The 13011-nt window shown below is 40.9% G+C and overlaps 1 protein-coding gene across 2 annotated transcripts in view; it reads right to left on the bottom strand.

Moving 5' to 3' along the window:
* Nucleotides 1–13011, bottom strand: part of CREB1 (cAMP responsive element binding protein 1) — a 40178-nt gene that overhangs the window by 26197 nt on the left and 970 nt on the right. The gene's annotated exons all lie outside the window — the stretch shown is intronic.

Consider the following 13011-nt stretch of genomic DNA (forward strand, 5'->3'; position numbering starts at 1 on the left):
GTGGTCTCCCTGCTCTATCTCACTTTCTTATTTCTTCTTCTGTCTCCTGCTCAAAATACCCCCATGAATTCCAGCATGTCTCCTAAAGGTTAGACTCTGCTCCTTGGTTTCTTCTTGCTCACACAAGCTGTGGAGCTTTCCTGCTCTGCAGACCGGCTGCTTTTTGTCTCCCAAGGCAGACTGGAGCAACAAAAAAAGATGGAGATCCTTTCCTAAACACCATTAAATCTCAGAACCAAAACACCTCACTGTGGCTGTTACAGCAGATAAAACTTCCCATCCACTTTCATACGTGATGGTCCTGAATGCCCCAAAGCTTTCTATGTTTTGCAGTTGTACAGCTGCCACAGTAAAACGCGCCACCTCTCCCTGCAAGCCTTGCTTCTCTGTCTTCAGTAACATTATGGTGACAATTCACTGTCAGAAGTTAATGCTTACACTGACAGTTACTGGCCATACAATATAACTACACCTTGAGGCAATACAGTTCACTCTATGCCTCAGACATACTATTATCACACCTGCTCGCAAGCAAGAACAGCTTTACCAAGTTACATGTTTAAAGTCTCCTCCTCTGACTTTTGGATTTATTTTAATGAAGTACACCTAGATTTTGAAAAAAAAACATGACATCCTCCAGCGCAGAGCAGAGACCCAACAAACCCATGTCCATTTTGAGCCCTACTTATTATATCCAGTAACACATTCACCCAGCCAATACCTGCAGGGGCCACCTTTACTGCCACATTAAGTTCCTGATCCAGTTCAATATCCAATCACCCAGATGCTCATGGCAGCAAAGGATCAGGGTAGCTGAAAGGGAAATTGAGGCAACGCCTGTTTCTCAAGCCCTATATTGTTCCAGGAATTTGACTCATTCCATATTAACTGCATGTGGCTTTATAAAGCCACAGATCCACCATGAAAGCACTGAGAAGGTCATCAAACACCACTCTGGTACACTATTGTTTTTACTTTTCCATCATAAGTTCTGAGAACATTCACATGCAATCCATAAACATTTCCACTGTCACCTTGCAGCGTGGCAGCCCTTTCAGCCACAGCTCAACAGCCACTTTATGAACTCCATTCAGTAGCTGCCAGACTGAAAATGTTCAGAGAAAAATAATTTTATTTACAGCATACACATGGGACTTCAAATAACCAGTAATAAATGCTTAACAGGACAAGACAGACCTATAATTATCTCTCTCTGTCACTAATGACTACAGAGGGTTGGCTCAGGAATTGTAATTTACACCACAGCTTCTTTGTCATCCCAAGCTGGCACTGTCCTTGCCACTGCTCCTGGGCATTTGCTCCTCCTGTCCTCTCCCTCCGGTGACAAGATTGTGCGTCATACTGAGAACACAACCTACATTTGCTGCTTCATCTTTAAATCTACCTTTCACCACTTCACTGAATGGGTTCACCTCAAAGCCATTTGAAGATCACTTCTGGGTCAGGGCAACCCAAAGGCTGGGCTGTGGAAGTGCAGGTAAGAGAATGGCCTCAACAACCAACTCCACTAAAAATGCCAAAAATGGAGAAAAGTCTTCAGATTGCATTCACACAGAGCAATCTGACAGGCAATCTGACAAACAGAAGAATAAAAAGCTGGGAAAATTGTTGTCACTGAAGTTAAAGTGTTTGATCTTGAACATACAAGAAAAATTTAGTCTTACTGTAAAAATATCTTGCACAAAGCAGAATCATTCCATCAGCTGAATGTAATATCTGTAGTCCCACTTCTGCCTCCATTAATATGACACTTGGAGCAGTGTCTGAAAACTCTTTGCTGACTGAATACATGCTGTAACAGCCACTGCAAGAAAGGTGAACAAGGTAGTATTTTCACAGAGATCACAGAAGAAATGCAACCAGAAGCCTTGATTAAACGTAACAAATGTTTCTGACTCATGACTTTTTCAACAGAACTTGTAGTGTACTTCCAAAGTTGGTGAAAATTTCAAACTTAGCAGATTTAGATGTGTGAATAGTGGAAGTATTGGAAATTATTGGTGTTGCATGCTCAACCACCCTTTCACTAAAGAAAACGCAGTGGCAGATTTTAAAACAAGGGCAGCAGACCAAAAATGTAATCTCACAGCTGCGGCAGTGAGCACCCGAATCACCGATCTCTTCTAGATTGTTTTGTTAGCATAACCCAAGCAAGCTGACATTTACCAGGCAGATGGTGAATCAGTAGGCACAGGTAAGGTGTGTGAGTGAAAGTTGTTTGAACACTCTTCGCTGCTAGATCTTCCTGATTTGACTCCACACTTTTGGCATTGTGCTAGTATCTAGTGTTTCTGCCTTCAAGCTTTTTAAAAGGAAAAGAGACTTTGACAGGAATTAACTGCAATTAGTTTCTTGTATCACAGATTACATGAATAAATACAAGAGCATCCAGCAAGCACTTGGTACATACACATAATTTAACTAAAGTTTAATCTATACTGCCTTTTCTGATTCAATATAGAATCAAGGGACCTAACTGAATTCCAACTTTTCCCTTTTAGACCGTGAATTGGGCACTAAAAATAGGGGTGAATCCTCCTGCACAGCTTAAAAAACCCCAAACTACATATTTTAATTCTATTGATAATGTATATATTGAAAAAAAACCCAAACACCTTTTTCCTAACCTTATCTAATAGCTGGGATAGATCTTATGTGAATACACGAGTTCTGCCTAAGGGCAGAGACCAGAACAAGCATTTGTTAATGCATCCTAAGGCATTACAACGAAAAGCAAACAAATGCCTTTCCACTGTCTTATCCCCTTCCCATTCAGAAATGCCTCCAAAATACTGTCAGACTTCACTTACACCTAACAAAATGTCAAAATAAATCCTAGAAAGGTTACAAAGTCATTAGGTAACTATTATGATTACTAAAAACATAATCTATAAGTATGTTCTATTTATAAATGCTCTGTGCTCCTATTAAAGGCACTTAGGGTATTAAAAGACTAATTCACATGATTGAAGTCTGTGATCCTTAGCATGCAGAACAGAATTGTGAAAATTACTCATGACCATCTTTATGTGTAGTAATAAACCAAACAAACCAAATCCCACCAAATTTATCTGCAAACTGAATTTTAGAGAAACAAGAGATTTTTAAGGATGCACTGGGCAATATATTCAATATATTTAGAAAGACTTCTGAGAATTCAGCCCATTTTGTAGTTCTTAACACATTTGAAGCCAATATCATATTTATGCAGTCCAATTACATATAAACTGACCGCCCTTTACTACTTACCATCTGTTCTCTGACATTACTTTTGGAACATAACAAGCACCTAATTTTCAACCTATGCTGATTTCTTGCAATTCCTACTAAATGTGGAAGCTTTCCTTTCACAAAAATGAAACCACGTGAAATTGTTCAAACACATGCCTCTTTTCTCTGCCTGTCTGCTGAAAGTACTGTGGCTCATCTCACCGTGTGTTGCTGCCAGTTACTTAATAAACCCCATCACAACAGCGTATCTGAACAGTATCATCTGTAGGCATACTCCTTTAACACAACATAAAATATGGGTACCAAATGATTTTTTATGATGCCACTTGGGAGCTAATGCTCCTGCTGAATACACTGCACACTCCAGGAACAAGCTCTCTGCAACTGGTACAGGCCTAGCAAGTCAATAATCAGCACAGCCACTCATGATGAGCTTTAATTTCTGCCCCTGGTCAAATTCTTTTACCTTTGACTGGAACAGCAGTGGGTAAAGTGAGGAATCTGTGACTCCACTCCAGGGATCTGAAGCTGACCTCAGCCCAACTGACAGCACTGTCAGGGCTGACCTCTGCCCAATTCAGCCTAACCTGAAGTCACCCACTTCTCATATATCTGCCCTTTTAACTTGGGTGCTAAACTGTGGCCTCACTCCACTTTGATGGCAGTTTTTATTTCATAAAGGATGACATGATTACACTTGTACTACCACAAGAGAGGGGGTCCTGCTCGGCCCATAGTGAAACCTTCTGGATGTGAGCCAGCACCCATCTGAAAGCCTAGTAATGCAGCCTGAAGCCAGGTAACATGACTACAGTGATGGGTACAATAAACTAACATCTTTTCTGCTAAGGAGGCCCTGTGCCCGAGCTGGTACACCCTCCCTCTTAGTACGGGTTGTTAGCTCGGGCTCAGCACCACACCAGAGCAGCTGTGTAAGGAGGTAGGTTGTACCTGGCACAGTGAGGAACAGTTCTCTGGTACCACCCAACTATCCAGATATGCCAAATAATTAAATAATTTATCCTGCTGTGCTGGTCAACAAGCAGAACATTTTGAGCCACTTCCTTTCACAGCACACACTGCAATGTGAAGGTGTTGCAGCAGAAGAGTTAAGATAGCTCAGAGTAACAGAAAGGAGAGGGAATTCCACAAGTAGTCAGAGACCTTCTCCTTCCCCACTGGCAGGGATAAAAGACAACTGTGTCACTACAATTAAAGGAGTATTTGAAGCAGAAAATGATACCAAGTTAGCAAGGTTAAGATCCTTTTAAGAAGGTGCATGTGTTACCTTTTTCCACTGGTTAGAGCTGCCAGAGCTTGACCTGCCTGAGTCATTCCGATGGATCACATCATATTGTTCTACTCCATATGCATATCTATGTTTTACGGTCTTTTACTGCCCCATCATTCATTCTGGCAGAATATGGACCACCCAAATATTTGACAACCTTTCGACATGTTGTAAAAATCTTTGTCCACTTGCCAAGCAACTTTTAAACATCCCAGGTCTGAGGCATCAGCAGGAGGAACTGCTGCAATCCCAAACCCGGAGCAGCCTGCAACTGCAGGGAGAGTGTCTATACATTTGTATTAAATAAAGGTAACCCTCCAAAAAATACAGAGAAAGGAACCACCACCTCCATACAGGTGTTTCCCTAATTGTATAATTTAAGTTAGATACCAGGTATGATTTAATGGAAGCATATGCAAGAATGTGATAAAGACAGACAACCACATAAACATGTTTATTATTACCTGAAATCTTTCTATTCCAAAGTAATTTGTCAGAATTACTTAACAGAATACTGTTAAGACTGGACTGAAGGTTCTTAGAGATTAAACTGATTAAAGATGACATTCTAAAGTAATATAAATGTAAATTCATATTCTGAAACTCAATCTTCCGGGAAGTCCCAGATATTCAGGGGACTTTCCCATGACTAAAGTAAATGTTTCCTTTTCCACCCTAAAATGAGGGAGAGCAACTGTCAATACCTGAAGTTCTTTCTATGGTCTAAAATGTTAAATTAGATATCTGAATTTCATCATCCATTTGTTTTTTTCATGTAAAAATAATAAAAGAGGTAGTCTGAGGTTTAAATACTGTAGGTCACCTCAGCAAAATACTTCACACTGAAAAGGGTCAGATGCTAGAATCCCAAAGTGACACAGATCACACTTGTTTTCACATCATTCTTCTGTTTCAGAGAACTATCAAATCAGTTAAAGAATTCAGGGCAAGCATGGAGTTTTAGTTGTTTATCAGCTGCACAGTTAAACTTGACAAGAGAATTTTTGGTAGATTTTTGGTAGAATTTGCCTGTCTGTGCTGAGATTTTGTCTGTTGGTGAGAAGAGACAGCGCCATTGCTGTTTCTAACCCACTTTTGAATGTCAGAAGCATTAATGCTAAAGTATTAATTCATAAAAAATGTCACTTCATATATTTACGCTGCAAGCTTTATAGGCATAAACTATTCAAACAAACACTACTCAATTCTGTTTGATGCTTGGAACGTATGTGGTATCTCTAGAGTTAAACGCATAGTATAAGAGCATGAAGTTATGTAACTTGGTAAATATTGCAAAGTCTTGTTTAAAAAAACCAGAACACTAACGAATTCAGAAAGAAAACACAATAAAATAGGTGTTTCAGACCAATGCTTTAACTGCTTTATTAATAGAGTATCTTTAGAAATAGTCACCTGAAAGTAAGACAGACTGAATTATTTATACAAAGCTGAAAATTACCAGATATCAAGTCAAATGTCTGGAAAAAATTCAAAATAACCTGTATCTGTACAAGCAACACACATTTTGTTATGATTTAATAGCTTTGTTTCTTTTTGAACAGGCAGGATAGACTATTTTTTGCTTCAGTGCTCTCAAGGAAGTAAAGACCTTTGAATTCTTTCTGCAGCTGGAGTGCTACAGTAGAACATGCCCAGGTATGCACAAGAAAAACAGCACTTCCTTACAAACCTTGCCCTGGTACAATTTCTGAATGCATCCTATTCACAAAATTGATTGCAACATTAAAACCAAAAGATCTTGGTCTTAAACCACGGCTCAGACTTGGAAATACTTTTAAATCCTAAAATTGCTCTGGCTTTACTAGTTATATCAAAAAACATCGTTGCTTGGCCAATTAGCACCGGTCTTGAAGCAATAGCAGACATTATCTTGCTCAATGCACCACAATTAAATCTATGACCCACGCGCTCCCTAAAAACCTGAAACGAAAGTGATCAAATTTTGTAGTAAAATAATTTTGACTAATTTTATGAACTGAGTGGATTTTTGTTTATTTTTCATGTATTTTTTTATTTGCCTGGATGGTGCAGGAGAGCCAATTAAAGGAGAAAAATCTCTCATATGCCTGGTAGGCAGACCTATTCTGCAAAAGCATCAGCTCCAAACAGAGAATAACTTGTTTCTCAAATACTTAACTGGAGTTTAAGACCTGTTTTACCAGTGGGCAGCACATCTGTCTCCACAGAACAGGGATGTGATTTGCTGGTAATGCTGAAGGTTAGCAATGACCCTGAGTAACAGGAGCCACTGATGCACCAGAAAGGGCCAGAGAAAGAAGCAGAACCCATGTTTTACATCGTGTTGCACACAAAAGAAAATCTCCATTTTGCTTTCTTGCAACTACAGTCTTGCAAGCATTTCTGCTGGCAGCACTGCCAGTTTAGGCTCTGCTTTCCTCTAAACTCTTTCCTATTTACACCATTACAGCTGTCTGTGAGGCTGCCTAGTAAATGGGACTGGGCAATCAATGTGCACTACAGACAAGGAAACACAATAAATTTCTAGCCTGGACCAGCTCTCCAATCCAACTCACAGACAGCTGTACTGGTGCTACTGGTAAAGGAGCAGGAACGGGGAAGGTGGGCAGTCTACCCTGCTGCAGCCAGATCTGATAATGAAAGCAAAGTAGATCAAATCATGGGTATCTGTGTCACAAGGCCGCAGGAAGCCAACAGAGATGTTGAAGAAAACACCTATATTCTGTAATTTGATTATTATTGTTGTATTAATGACTCTGCTTTAGAGTGGGAGGCTGGAATTAAGATGATTATTTTTTATGTAGTCAACATTAGCTTTCTGAGGATTGGGCAGAGAGATGCATTTTTCAGATAGCCATGATGCTGACAAAGCAGTTGTTTGCAGCAAGTAACATACTTCTTCCTCTACCCAGCCCAGGATAATGTGCACTGGTTAAACACACCACATTAACCTTATGCTACAACCTTCCTGCTTGTAGTTTCAGCCACCACTATTATTTTAAAACCAGAACACAGGCCAAGGCATTTATCAGTTTGTAGTAACAATGAAACTACAGTGAGCTCACTGCCTAGGGGCCTTGGGCAGACTGACAGGATTTACACCAAAGCGTTGGACCTGGACCCCTTCTGGAGCTTCTTATTTAAACTGGGCTTGGTTTAAGAAATATACTACATAATTCTCCCCAGTTGACTGGGCTCCTCATAATGAAAAATACAGGTACACTGATCCAACCTCTTCACAAGACTCTGATAAGGAGTAGATAGTGCAACCACACAGACGTCACCAGGGTTTTAAAAATGGAAACTTTCCTTTCACTTGGGTGTTCTTTTGTTGTTTTTTTTTCAACTGAGACACTTACTCTGTTCTAGGCTTCCTAGCTGCAAAGACAAACTGATGTGGTTCTGATCACCATGGACAGAGCCCAACTCTTTCTTCTTTCATTCCAAATCATGGAGGTGCTGCAGTTCCCCAAGATGGGTCTCCTGACTCGGCTCTCTGCTGCTGAAGGGAGAAAGTTGTGTCCCCATCCTTCCTTTTTCTACAGTCCCTCTGTGAATTTGCACTAGTGTTGGTGCTAACAGCAACTCAATCACCAACCAATTCAGTTCACTCATCCAGAAGAAAACTAACCTAACAAAATAGCACAGTTCTCTCCTGGGTTAGTGATTTGAACCGGCCCACTAGATTTTACATACAACCAACACTACAGCCAACATGAGGGATGGTTGAATACCACACAACCAGGAGCAGAAGAGAAGGACCAAGATGTCTGTCTCGGGAGACCTACGTACAGTTTTATCAGCTCAGATGAAACCACAGCAACAGACTACTTTTGTTGATATTATGCTGTGGCAATAGTACACAGTGCCCCTTTTCACATCTTCCCTCCGTTTGCATCCCCCAGAAATTTCCTCTCAGCACAAGAGAAAAATTTGGATGAGTTTCACAAAGCGGGCAGGGGTACTCCATCTACAGTAATGCCCTATGCTTTTTTTTCAAGAGAAATATCTCTACGATCTACAAAGGCATAAATTTACAAATCCTGGTCATATTGCATGCCACTTAGAGAAATGGACAGGGCCCAGCGGAGTTTGAGGCCAGGCCAGCTACACAGAGCCAGACAAAGTGTCATTAGAAAAAAGGCAAGAAAATAACGCTTCCCATCCATTATTCCATGAGGTATAAAAGACAAGCCTGATGAGAAGAGATTTTACACTCAAGTCCTAGGAAAGGTGCAAGGGAAAGCAAAATGCAATTGATATTAGAATAACAGTAAAGACCGAGAGATTTAGGGTAGCATCTACCAGAAAAGTGCATGAAATATTGGAGTCAAAATGTCATAGGAGGTTGTAGAGTTTCTGAAGAGATGACTAAAATATTGCAGCAAAGAGCTGCAGAGAATAGCAGCTGGAGAAGTTAAAACAAAACATGTGAAGAATAAAAAAAAGGAAGTTCACATAGCAGTTGCTAAAAAAACCCCCACAGGTTTGGTGTTTAAGCCAAGTAAATAAGTAGCACAATGAACAGTATGAATACATGATATTAAAGTTTGGGAGAAGCTGTTGCTCATGGATAGCTCATGTAAAATCTTAAACTTAGCTGAATGATCCAGCTCTGCAGCAAGAACCACCACAGCAGGATCTGCTGCCATCCAGCTTAGTTATTAACACAGCAATAATTTAAAAATTTTGATGTAGGCCGCACTTTCTCATTTAGCGGCACAGCTGTTTGAGCTGCCCTTATCTCCCTGCTGATTCCAGCCCCATCCCATTCCCTGATTATGCTGGTACAGCTACTGTACACCCATGCAGCATGACAGGAGGGAATGATCCAAGTGAAAAAGAACCAGGCTCTGTACCCTTCACCCGGCTGGATCATTTCCCCTTGCAGTAGTCCAAGCATTTGTGCCAGTCCAATGGAAAAGACATGGACGATGCCTTTGGCCAATATTACTGCCAAAAAATCCTACGTGGAACTACGGTTTCAGTTCATCAGGTAGTAGATAAGCATCAAAAATTCGTGGATTTCTCAGGCTACCTGCTCTTTTCTAAGTTTAGAAATCTATCTGAAAAAGTTTCTGCCAAAAGAGGAAGATACAACCCAGTTTTAGTTCTTCCAAATGCAGGGGAAAAAAAGTTTCCTTATAATCTCATTGGCCAAACAGGCCAACAGAACAACACTTAAAGGATCAGAGATTTTTACATATCATTTGACCTCTCCCCTCCAAAAAGTGTGAAAATATCAAGGGTAGACGTTTTTGTTTCGGTTTCCTGTATGAATGTAGCTTCAAAGTAGTTCATTATAAATAAAGCTTCCTGCAACTGTGTCTAAAGTAGCTAGTGTAGCCTCTGTCAGAGAACAACTGAAAAGTAACAAAATCTAGAACAGCAATTGGCAGGACTTTCCTATCTTTGGAACTATTTTTCCATCTTTCACTTAACGGCCTTAATTTACGACAAATATCAAATCTCACAATATTCTCAGGAGAAAAATAGGAATGCTTATTATCTTAAGATAATCTCTCCTGTACCCCTCTGCATTTTGCTCAGAATCACTGCGAGTACCCAACAAGCATCTATGCTGCTTTAAACCTGTATGTATGTATATGTTCATGTTACATAAACCACATAGATGCATCCAAACGGGAACATGCTTCCTCCAAATTCTTTATCCTCTCACCTTTAAGTGGCTCTTACACCACCTAGTTTTCTATTCTTTCCACTTCACACATAATACTCTAAATCCAGCAGGGAAAAAAAAAGAGAAAATCCTTGGCTGTTTTCAAGTGCTTTTTTTACCAACTAGAGCCTGGCACATCTTCACCTCCTGCACAGCTGATATGGCTGTTTTAGAAACGTGGAAAAATGGAAGGTGCTGTATTTGTTCTCACTCACCTTTTTAACTGCAGCACAATCAAGTGATTTAAAAGTTTTAAAGAACAGGATAGGTATCAATGCCTTAATGCTGGGAGATGTACATAGATCATTAATGGCAGGCTGCTCAAGTTTCATAATCACCATGAAATATGACCTCACAGACTGCAGATGAATCAACACAATTTTTGATTCAGAGGAAAAAAAAATAAAATCACTGCCTAGTCATGAAACCTTAACTGTATGTAGGCAGGGTACCTGGAAGCTCAAACCAAATTCAGTAGGGTTGTTTCTGTAGATGAGGATTGCTGTCACGTCCGATGAAACTAACTTTAGTTAGATTAGTGGCAGAAAGCTAGCCCGGCCTTCTCACTGCACAAAAGCCTTGAGAAGTGTGGCATGAGCAACTGATCTCCACTTGCTTCCAGAGATCCGAAAATAGAGGTGAAGTGTGAATACCCCATTTGTTTCAAAAGGGTGCCAACAGAAATTCCTAGTGAAGGCTTTGTCTGCTATCAAAATCTGCACCTACAGAGCTGTAGCTGCACTTAGGCAAGAAGAGGCTGTTTGCTTCTTACTGCAGCAGAACAGTTACTTTGCAGAATAAGATCTACAGAATATTTTATATTTGACATCAGTACCAGCAATAGCTACGCTGGTGCAGGTTTCCAAGAAACAGACAGTTCGATGACTTGACAGTCTAAATGAGATGCTTCTAAATTTTCTATATCAGCAAACTCCTCTCCCCTTTCAGACCTTTGGGTTTGGCTTGTTTTTTTTTTTTTTGTTTTGCTAGTTTCTTTCTTTCTTTTTTAATCACCAGAAGTATGGGAGGAAAAAAAAATGAGATGCAGACCATTTATTACAGATCCAGGCACCATGCTGAGAGGGCTAATCTGAATACTGGTGCTATATCAATTAAATGAAAGCATTAAAAATCATTACATTCTTCTTTCCTACGTGCAACTATTTCATTTTAGGTCACTTGTAAGTGATACTTAGCACATTCACAACCAAGTCTCTGTTCCCTCTTCTCTCTGACCTGTGAGGTTACAAAGCTGGTGAGGAAATGCAGAGATGTGTGTCAGAAAATAGGGATCTGAGTCTTCCTCTCAATTATGAAATAAAATAAAATGTTGTGTTTCTAAAAATACAAAAAACCAAGGATTTTCTGTCCCATTTTTGTATTTAAAATGTAGTGCATCCATCAAACCAAGAATGAATGAAATACATCAATGCTTATAATCTCTTTAATCATTATAAACAGCTATATTGCTTACTAAAGTCATTTGATGTCTATTAATCAATTACAACTTTAGAAACCCTCTTCTCATGTTGGTATTATTCAGAGTGATGAAGAGCACTTTTGGCCTTCAAAAGAAGTGGTGAAAGTGACAGAAAACAGAATTTCACATACAAAGAAAATGGACCTATCTACACATGTGAATCACAAGTATTCATTTTGAATAAAAACCTATTTCAGTGACTTTGTATTTTACTGTATAAATCCACATTTGTTGATCCAGGGAAAGGATGCAAGTAGAGTCTCAAAATTCCTGTATTCTGAAACAGTGCTTAGTGGTCACAATGTGACTAAACAGAGATATGTGATCTTCCTAAATAAGTCTCTGATCCTTTATTTAAGAACTAGGGAACTCATTTCTAACCCCAGGAAAAAAAAAAGACAGGTGTTATTCCAGAAGCAGATAATGTGCAGGCATTTCAATATTAAGAGGGAGAAACAAAAATTTAAAAAATGTTTCAAGAAGAAAAGTCATATTACCAATAAAAATTTGTTATCCTTGTAAACGTTTAAGAGGTGTAATAACTTTTGCTTAAAAAGTTTTTTAAGACTGCCATGTCGTCTTTACTTACTACAGTACACAAAAATGCAGACATCCAGGATTTGAAAGTAGAAATAAAGTCAAAACACTGTCTTCTACTCTAGGCAAGAAAATGGGAAAAAAGGCCCCACAGCTGCAGCAAGGCAAGCCTGGTGTAAGGTGGAAAAAGGCAGCTGAGCTGACATTTGCTACTAAAGCTGGGATAGAGGTCAAATCCTGCTCGCTGTGCAGCACCCGAGTCTGTGGAAAACTGGCAAAAGCAAATCCCAAACCGAGATTTACCAGCCGCGGCCAGGCTCAAGTTCACTTTGGGTTAAAAATACTGACAGGGGAGAAGAGGCGCGGCCGGAGGGAACCGAATCCCTGATACGTGACCTGCGCGCCGGGCTCGGGCTGTGCCCGTGGGTCCTGCCCGGAGCGCGGTGTTGGGTGACCGAGCCCCGCTGCCCGGCGCGGCCTCCCGGAGACGGAGTAACAGCGAACCACCAGACCAAGCGCTGCCCCAGCTTCCGAGCACAGATTTTATTAAAGGCTTCTCGTCACAGCGCCGGGGAGCGCCCCGCGCCCTCGTGTCCATCGCGGCGGGAGTCTGTTTGTTTATCCGTGCGGTGCGCTCAGGGCGTGGGGCGAGCGGAGCTCCGGCGGGCGCGGGGGGCCCGCGGCGGCCCCGCGGGAGGGTCCCCGGAGCCCGGCGGGGCCGGGGGGCGGCCGCGGGGGAGCGGGAGCCGGAGCGCAGCCGGCGGGGCGGGG

Source organism: Neopelma chrysocephalum, unplaced genomic scaffold (genome assembly GCF_003984885.1).
Source record: "Neopelma chrysocephalum unplaced genomic scaffold, ASM398488v2 Primary Assembly neopelma1_44, whole genome shotgun sequence".
Taxonomy (NCBI): Eukaryota; Metazoa; Chordata; class Aves; order Passeriformes; family Pipridae; genus Neopelma; species Neopelma chrysocephalum.